Source organism: Pristis pectinata, chromosome 12 (assembly GCF_009764475.1).
Source record: "Pristis pectinata isolate sPriPec2 chromosome 12, sPriPec2.1.pri, whole genome shotgun sequence".
Taxonomy (NCBI): Eukaryota; Metazoa; Chordata; class Chondrichthyes; order Rhinopristiformes; family Pristidae; genus Pristis; species Pristis pectinata.
Genome location: NC_067416.1, coordinates 53,919,424 through 53,927,825, shown reverse-complemented (window position 1 = coordinate 53,927,825; position 8,402 = coordinate 53,919,424). Strand labels below are relative to the sequence as shown.

The 8,402-nt window shown below is 40.3% G+C and overlaps 1 non-coding gene across 1 annotated transcript; it reads right to left on the bottom strand.

The window, feature by feature from the left end:
- Positions 1–5,466: 5,466 nt before the first annotated feature.
- On the bottom strand, positions 5,467–5,538 carry trnat-cgu (transfer RNA threonine (anticodon CGU)). Its single transcript has one exon. It is a non-coding gene; the product is annotated as a tRNA-Thr (tRNA).
- Positions 5,539–8,402: the final 2,864 nt, after the last annotated feature.

Sequence of the window (8,402 nt, the reverse complement as noted above, 5' to 3'; positions counted from 1 at the left end):
ACTCCTGTCGGCAGTGTTCCTAAATGGTAAAGACAAGAGTTCCGCACGTCTCTGTTTCACATCCGCAATGGATATTCTATTCAATTGGCCTTTTCTTTCAGGGGTTAGTAGTGTTCGCACTAGCCTTTGTTCCGACAGGACGGTCGGGCCTCGCGCCGTGCCTCCTGTAAAGATGGACATTTACAGATGGAAACTGAAGCTTCCTGGTACTTCATTTGATCTCTGCGTAAAACGAGAAAACCCTTTCCGCATTCTTCTGTTGTACTGTGGAGTGGGAGGGTGCTGTTGATGCCTCCGCTCAATGTCTTCATGATCAGCAAACAGCTCCCATATGCATTTATACTTTTGGGTCTGTTCGAACCTGCAAATCTGTTTTCCGAACAATAGAGAGGTGTAACACTGGCCAATGACATGGTAAAAAGGCGAAATAATTGAAATTTTGGAAATACAACGAAAGGGGGCAGTCTATAGTGTGTCTAAACACAGAATAGTTTCTCTGCTGCTGAAGCGAATGTTAACAGCTTGTAGCTACATCTGGTTATCGGAAACTTTAAAAACTTGTTAAAGAAGAAACAAAATCAGCTTTCACTTGTGCTGAGATCTTCCCCAAACATTGTTTATGCTTCAAAGCAGCCAGGGTGTTTCGGGTACAGTAATAACAGTTAACGTATACAGACACAAATAGTAAAATGTGTAATCTGAACTTCCCAATCTGTTGATGATTCAGCATGAAATAAACTTAAAACGAAATTTGGTTATATGAAGAAACCCAAACCAAAAAAAAAAACAAAATAGTAATAATAAACAAAATCTCACCAAAAACTGAACAAAAGTTGGGCTGTTATATTTCATCGATTAAAATCATTATTATGTCATTAACTCCGCTCCTCTATATTCGAATAGAAAGTTATTGATAATGATGCGGAAAAGGTCAACTTACGTCATATGAAAATGTTCAATATATGGGCTCCAATTTTCTTCAAATTTAACTGAAGGCTCAATAGTACAACTCCGATTTTTTTCTAAGTTTAATCATGTTATCATTTGGGGAAACCATTGGAATGTAGTAGGAGGTTTAGGATCTTTCCAAGTAGATAGAATGGATCTCCTGGCTACTAATGTAACAAATGCAATCGTATGACAAGCTAAGGCAGATAAATGGCCAGAATCCATCATTGGTAACCCAAAAATTGCAGTAAGATGATAAGGTTGTAAATCGATGTTCACCACCACTGAAATAATATCAACGATGTCTTTCCAATATTTTTTCCAAAAGAAGTAGGACTGGAGCATATGTGTGGAGTTTGGCATCTCTCTCTTTACCAGCTTGGTCGTGTTCAGCAATTAATTGCCTTTGTTTGGCATTCTCCTGGATAAGAGTACTTTGTTTTTCTTCAAAGACTTTTAAAATAGACTTCAATTCGGCAAAGCTCCGATAAAACTTTTAGTCCAGATTAGAAATAGCTTCCAAAGTAGGTTGGTCTCCACTACCTTTACCATTAGCAGATACTTTAGATCTGGTGGTCATTTTCACAATTAAAAATCAAGATTAAACTTGTGCCAGTATTGTAAAAGACTTATTAAAGGGTGGTAAATAATAGATTGAAAAGTGCCTGGAACAAAACAAGGTTATGATTTACTTCATCGAGCGCCACCAGCAGACTACGTGTCCTATGAGCCACCTTAAACTGTATCAAGCAGTGTCGAGCACATATTGAAGAGGTATTAACTAATTTAACCGATTGGAGAATTTTCATCCATGACTCTATAGGTAAAAGTATTTGAAGTTCTCTTTCCCATTCATTCTTAATTTTATCAGATATCCCTAAACGGATTTTCATAATCAGATCATAAATTATATCTATCAAGCCCTTCTGATAAGGGTTAAAAGAAATTTTTTTCTGTAATTTCAATTTGATGTGGTATCGGTAAAGTAGGTAGAGTACATTTAAAGACTTTCTAATCTGTAAATATCTATAAAAAATGTGATATTGCCAAATTGTATTTATCAGACAACTGTTCAAATGACAAGAAACAGTTATCAGCGAATAGATCACGAAAGCATGTTATTCCCTTCGTTTTACATAAAAGAAAAGTTAGATCAATTCTCGATGGTTGAAATAAAAAGTTGAATGAAATAGGACTTGTGTCTTATTCACTTTCTAACGCGACTTTTTCTCTGTTGACTAGCTGCCTATATTTTACAATAAATCTTCTATTCTTGTGACTGTTATAAAATTAGCTCCTCTGGGTTTATGAAGTTTCATCGCGTTTTTCCAACACACCTTCAAATTCATCAACATTACACTTGTCCTGCAATCCGTTTCTCTATCCACCAATCAGTCTCTCTGTATTTAGAATTCATTTATATCTCCTCACAGTTCAATACCATACGTTTTATGTCACGCTGAAATTTGTCAATTGCGTCAAATATGTTAAAAGCGAAATCATTCATACATATCTTAAAAAGTAGACCTAATACCGAATTCGCTTAATTCCGCTGTAATATTCCTTCCAATCTGATGAACATCTGACCCTTAACCACTCTATTGTCCAAATCACCGATTCCATTTAATCACACTGGATTTAGTTTTAAAAGACAGTCTACTTTACCCATCGCCTTTTCAAAGTTTTTCCACCCAGGGCTATTCTCAACAATCGCCACATTTATACCTTGAAATAGGGTCACGTAGTCACGGAAAATGCATTAACCTATGTTATTGTCGGTGACTTCTGTTGAATCACAAGAAATGCACTGTCATTTTAAATGCTTTCGACCGGTTTAATTAGCAAATGCTTGAACGTATTGGCTTTCATTTATTTGTTCGGGAAACTGCAAGTAACAACTGTTGATTCGAGTTACTTGTTACTTTCGGAATTAAGCAGATAGAAATAGAGATATCTGGCGGTGGTTATTCCGAATGTTACACTTTCCCAGCCCATCGGCTGAAGGAAAATATATGTGCCTGGAAATGGAGCTGTATTTGCGATTTGTTATTCTATTTCTGCAACCTTCAATTTCCATGACAGGTTTAAACCAATCAGTAACTGATTGTCGGTTTCGACTCTGAGTATCTGGTTATTCCACATTTTTGTTTCTTTCTATTTTCAGTCAGTTGACATTCTATTTAGTATAGTACTCCCAGTCTCCACTGTCTGTTTATTATCATCTCTTAATGAAATATTTCTTTACTGGTCATTTAACGAACTTTGTCACATTGCAATAATCAATTATATTGCAAGAAGAATTTGCCCTGTTACATGGTCTTGTATATTGAAATCACATTCGTTTGCGCTTCTAACTCTGAGCTGAATCGTCACTTTTAAAGATTCGTTGACTTGTTGCAGATAAAATTGAATATCGAATCGCTTTATGGCAATCTTACGGCAGCAGAGGGCAACATTGCACAGACAATCCGCTGACGATGATGCAATGGCGACGGTTCTGTCACTTAATCTGATTTATCTGTCTAACGTTGTTAAACTATTCACACGATCTTATTCTCACCATCCGTTTCTGTTCATTTTCACCTCTCCGAAGAGGCTCGTTGAGATGCATTTCCAGTGTCAGCTGCTCGTAATATGTTGATTTTCTGCTTTTTGGTTTTACGCTGGTATCTATCAAATTATTTATCACGGTAAGGTAAATCATATCCGAGTCCTGGTATCGTACAATGCCTCAACTGCAACTCTTCTTCATCCCATTGCATCGGTGATTTCTACCTCTTGATTGCCACCATCTATTGCACGTATTTTTCCTGCTGTTATTTTTTTTACTCGTGTCGTGCTTCGATTGATTTTCTGCAATTTACGATTTTTAACCGACCTGCTTTCCTCGCCCTTTATCCTCTAGTATTCCAGCTTAGTCCCCGCAATAATTGTGTCTGTAGCTTCCAGCTGGCGTGAAGATATCGCGAGTCGAACATTATTATCTTCATTGACAGTGAAATTGTGAAATTATAGCGAGAATTCACATGTACCGCAGAACCTCGCATTGGTCCGCATTCTTTGTGCATTATCGAGTACTGGATAACTTGAGGTCTCGTATTCTGACGGGAAGTTCCGCCGACAGGTCCCCATTGCTAATGCTAGAGGATGCTGCAGTATCGTTCAATGCTGGGAAAGTTTTCTTTCTGAATGAAAACCAACATTCCTTCCTAAAGTAAAAGCCCGGGGGGGGGGGGGGGTGGGTTGGGTTGGGGATACTGGAGCTCAATCCAAACTTCATTGGTGTTTCTAAGGCTTCGCTGGCTACAGTGACTCTCCATTATAGGAGCCACTGCAATCAACTTTTGATCTCTTTTTTCAGAATCGCACATATCTTGTGTATCAATCCCATTTGATTATTTTTTCTCAGCTCGATCTGGATCGCATAGCGTCATGCTTCGATCGTTCAACTTCTGAGTTTGTTAGATCTTTAGTTTCGGTACGGCGTTGTTTAATGCTGGGGAAATTCCACACTCCTCAACCAATTCAATTCCTTCGTTTTTCAAGAGAAACAATTGGACGAATCAATTGACACATTTAACTCAATAATCTGTTCTAATTGATTCCTTAATTCTGATAAAATGCCTGAAGAATAATTTTTCCAGGAAATTCCTAGCTTTATTACCTTACGTTTTATATTCTACATTCATTTGGGATGACAATTGCAGAGCATAAACTTATATCCATCGTTATTCCGAACAATTTCAACTGCAGATCTGCACACACAGGAAATGGATATAATTCATGTTCCTCAATATGTTAAGGAGGGCAGACATACCGAATTACCTGTTCTCTCCTTTCTGGAAAGAACTTGGTAATTATTGAGATCCTATGAAATGAAGCTGCCCCTCTCCAAGTGTATCTTTTTGTAACAAACTCGATGAGAGTTTGTTCGTATAAGCTTCTCACAACTCACTGAATCCAGAGCTGTTGACTTTTCTTCTTTTTCGGCCTTTGCTGACATGCTGTATCTTTCCGTATCTTTTGCTTTAATCGCAGAAAGATCTGTGAGAAGATCTGTAAATGTGGACAAATCCCCATGAAAGTAGTCCACGACTGTGTTCAAGTTGTACATCGTCAAATGTGGCTATTTTCTGCAATCCCGTTTTTTTTTCCTATTACGCCAGAAAAAATGGATACGGGTTGAGTCCGCCAAAAAATCTGAACTGTGGAACTGCCGCATTCGGTGAATTCCAGCAGATAAGCAGCAGAATAAATATAACATGTGTTCCAGTGTAACTTTTCACGGAGGTAGGCGTGATGGTGACAGTGATGAATAGGGAGAACAAATTACATTTTCGGATCTGAACGTTCTCTTCCTCTGTCATTCGACATTGAGCTGCGGGAGTCCAGCAAACGCTTCACCTACTTGAAAGCGCGGTGAGGACAACGGGATAAATTATTGCCAGTCAGTCTGCTCTATCAGGATAGTGAACATTATGAAGCGCCGCAGAATACCTAAGTGAACTAAATATCACAAGGCACGGACGGGATTTGAACCCGCGATCTTCGGTTTACGAGACCGACGCCTTACCACTTGGCCACCGCGCCTCTGTTTCAACGTTGACAAAATGAGTGAATTAGACATAGCAGGGTTGGATTACAAAGAGAATATCAAAATTCATTCCTAAGCTGATGCTTCCCTGTAAAACTGTCAGGTAGTACGGTGAAGGTAATTCACAGAATAAAGTGCCGGTGGTCGTTCAGGTCATGAAGAATGGGATCAGGCTAGGGAGATATACAGCCTAGCACCGACTCCTTGAACTATGTAAAATTGTCTCTATCCACAAAACGGGAATGGAACTCGGGAAACGGCTCTGTAAGCGTCGAATACTGGATACTGGACAATCAGGCATACAGGTGGCAAATTCGACAGCATCTTTTGACAAACAAATGTACTCCACGAGAGCCGGAATCGTCATACGGCTGTTTTGGGGTGATCCCGGGCATTTGCAGCTCTACAGTGAGATAACACAGTTGTTCTGCCCGAGACGTTTGCCTTCCATTCGATGCAACTTTATCCACAGTTACTATTTTACACATTGGAAAACAATCCCGATCCTCACGCCACTGCCTCAAATAGGGAACATTGAGGGCACTTGAACTTAATCTGTATTTCAAAACCCTTGTGGCAGATATTCTCCCTCAGAAACCTTCCCTGAACATAATTGACGTCAGACATTCGATCTAATGCCATGTGATCTCTCCAGTTCACTCTTCTTCCTTTCCTGTCACTTTATCAGCAGGCAGGTGCAGATATTTCAGGAGAGAATCTCTGCCCTGGCCCCTCTGGCAGCTCGGGCGTACGGATCATTAAATCGCTCGAGTCAAAATGCTAAACACTCACAGATCTCAGCTTACTCGTGGAATGGAGAATAACGTACTGCAGAGATGATTGGGTGTCACTTTGCTGTCATATCAGTATTCACCCAAGTAACAGAAATCCTAGAGACCCTCATTAATAACATTTCCGATTATAACCATGTCGGTTCAATCCGCCCTCAACTGTCTGCAAACATGTTGACTTTTCGTTTGTGTTCAATACTCCTATCGGCAGTGTTGCTAACTGGTGATGTCACGAGTTCCACACGTCTCTGCTTCATATCCGCAACGGATATTTTATTTAATTGGCCTTTTCTTGCATGTGTTAGGGAGTGTTCGCACTAGCATTTCCTCCGACAGGACGCTAGGTTCTCACGCCGTGCCTACTGTCGAGATGGACGTTTACAGATGTAAACTGAAGCCTCCTAGTTCTTCATTTGGTCTCTGCATACAACGAGAAAACACTTTCCGCATTCTTCTGTTGTGCTGTGGAATCGGAAGGTGGTGTTGCTGCCTCCGGTCAACGTACTCGTGACCCGCAAACAGGTCCCATATGCATTTATACTTTTGGGTCTCTTCGAACCTGAAAATGCGTTTTCAGAACACCAGAGACGTGTCATACTGGACAATGACACAGAACAAAAAGGCGAAATAATTGAAACGGGTAAATACAACGAATGGGGACAGGTTCCAGTGTGGTGTAAACACAGAAATGAGCACGATTAATATCAGTAGAAATCGCATCATGATTAAGATACTTCTGTGTTATTCCGTTGAAGCTCGGAAGGTGCCTTATATAAACAGATAGATACCCCGATGCAAGAAAACAGTGTCAGAGTATGATCGAGGACTAGCACGGCAGCATCTGATTTTCAACAAATTCTAATGAGACGGTTATTCTATCTCGCGCTTTGGAAATGAAAATAGGAGCTTTATAATTTAATCAGACGGGTCCGTTGTCATGCGAGGGGAGTCACTCTCCACGCTCTTACAGACACGGACAGGCAAAGTTGTTGGACTGTGAATAGACAGGGCCCAATGTGGTATTGACACACACTGGGAGCATGAGCTCTTCATGTTCCTACTCGGTCCTCAAGCTCTAACCTATCTGAGTCTCTAACGATTTCTTAAATCACCTCCATTCGTTCATTTTCATGATGACCTTTTTTCCCAATAATCAACTGTGGTGCTTTGAGCTGAACAGAACTAACGGAAGTCAGTTGTTGCTGGCGCCTACTCTAATTCCACGACGAGCTGAATGACAGATGCCGGCGCCCCGTCACTCAACCTCAGCGCTGGACCAAAATTCCACAACAGAACCAAAAAAGAGCATGAATTCCCCACCAATCCAACGGAGATCCATTGAACTGAATGTTCCCAGACCTGTAAATTCGATAGGACATCCACAGTAAATGAAAAGTCCAGTAATATACTTTAAAATATAACTGAGTTTACTTATTTCAATGTTGAATGTGTTCTTAGAAAGTCGCAGAGAGGTACAGCATGTGAGCAGGCTTACCGAATATGAGCCCACCATCAATTATCTGTTTTTATATCCCATCCAACCTCTATAGAGCCTACCTCCCCTCTATCTTTCTCACCAGCTGAACGATATTGACATGAAATGTTGACTTTCCATTTCCCCCCACAAATGCTGCACGGCCCGCTGAATTCCTCCAGCCGTTAATTTTTTTTCAGATTACAACATCTGCAGTGCATTGTACCTCACCATGTTATCAACCACCAGTTGTCCTGCTGCTGAAGCGAACGTTAACAGCTTGTAGTTATATCTGTATATCGGAAAATTTAGAAACATGTTAAACAGGGAACAAAATCAACTTTCACTTATGCTGATATCTTCTCCAAACATGGTTTATGGTTTAAATTAGCCACGGAATTTCACGTATTCAACGAAACACGGGCTATGGCCCACTTGCTGCTACCACCTCTTTAGTCAGGATCTGACACTGCGGTGCCGACATTTGTAGACCACAGTATCCTGTCTTAATCTTATTCACTTTCTCAAGCGACCTTGTCTCTGTTGACGAGCTGCCTACATTTTACCCCAAATCTTCTATTCTTGTGCCCGTTAT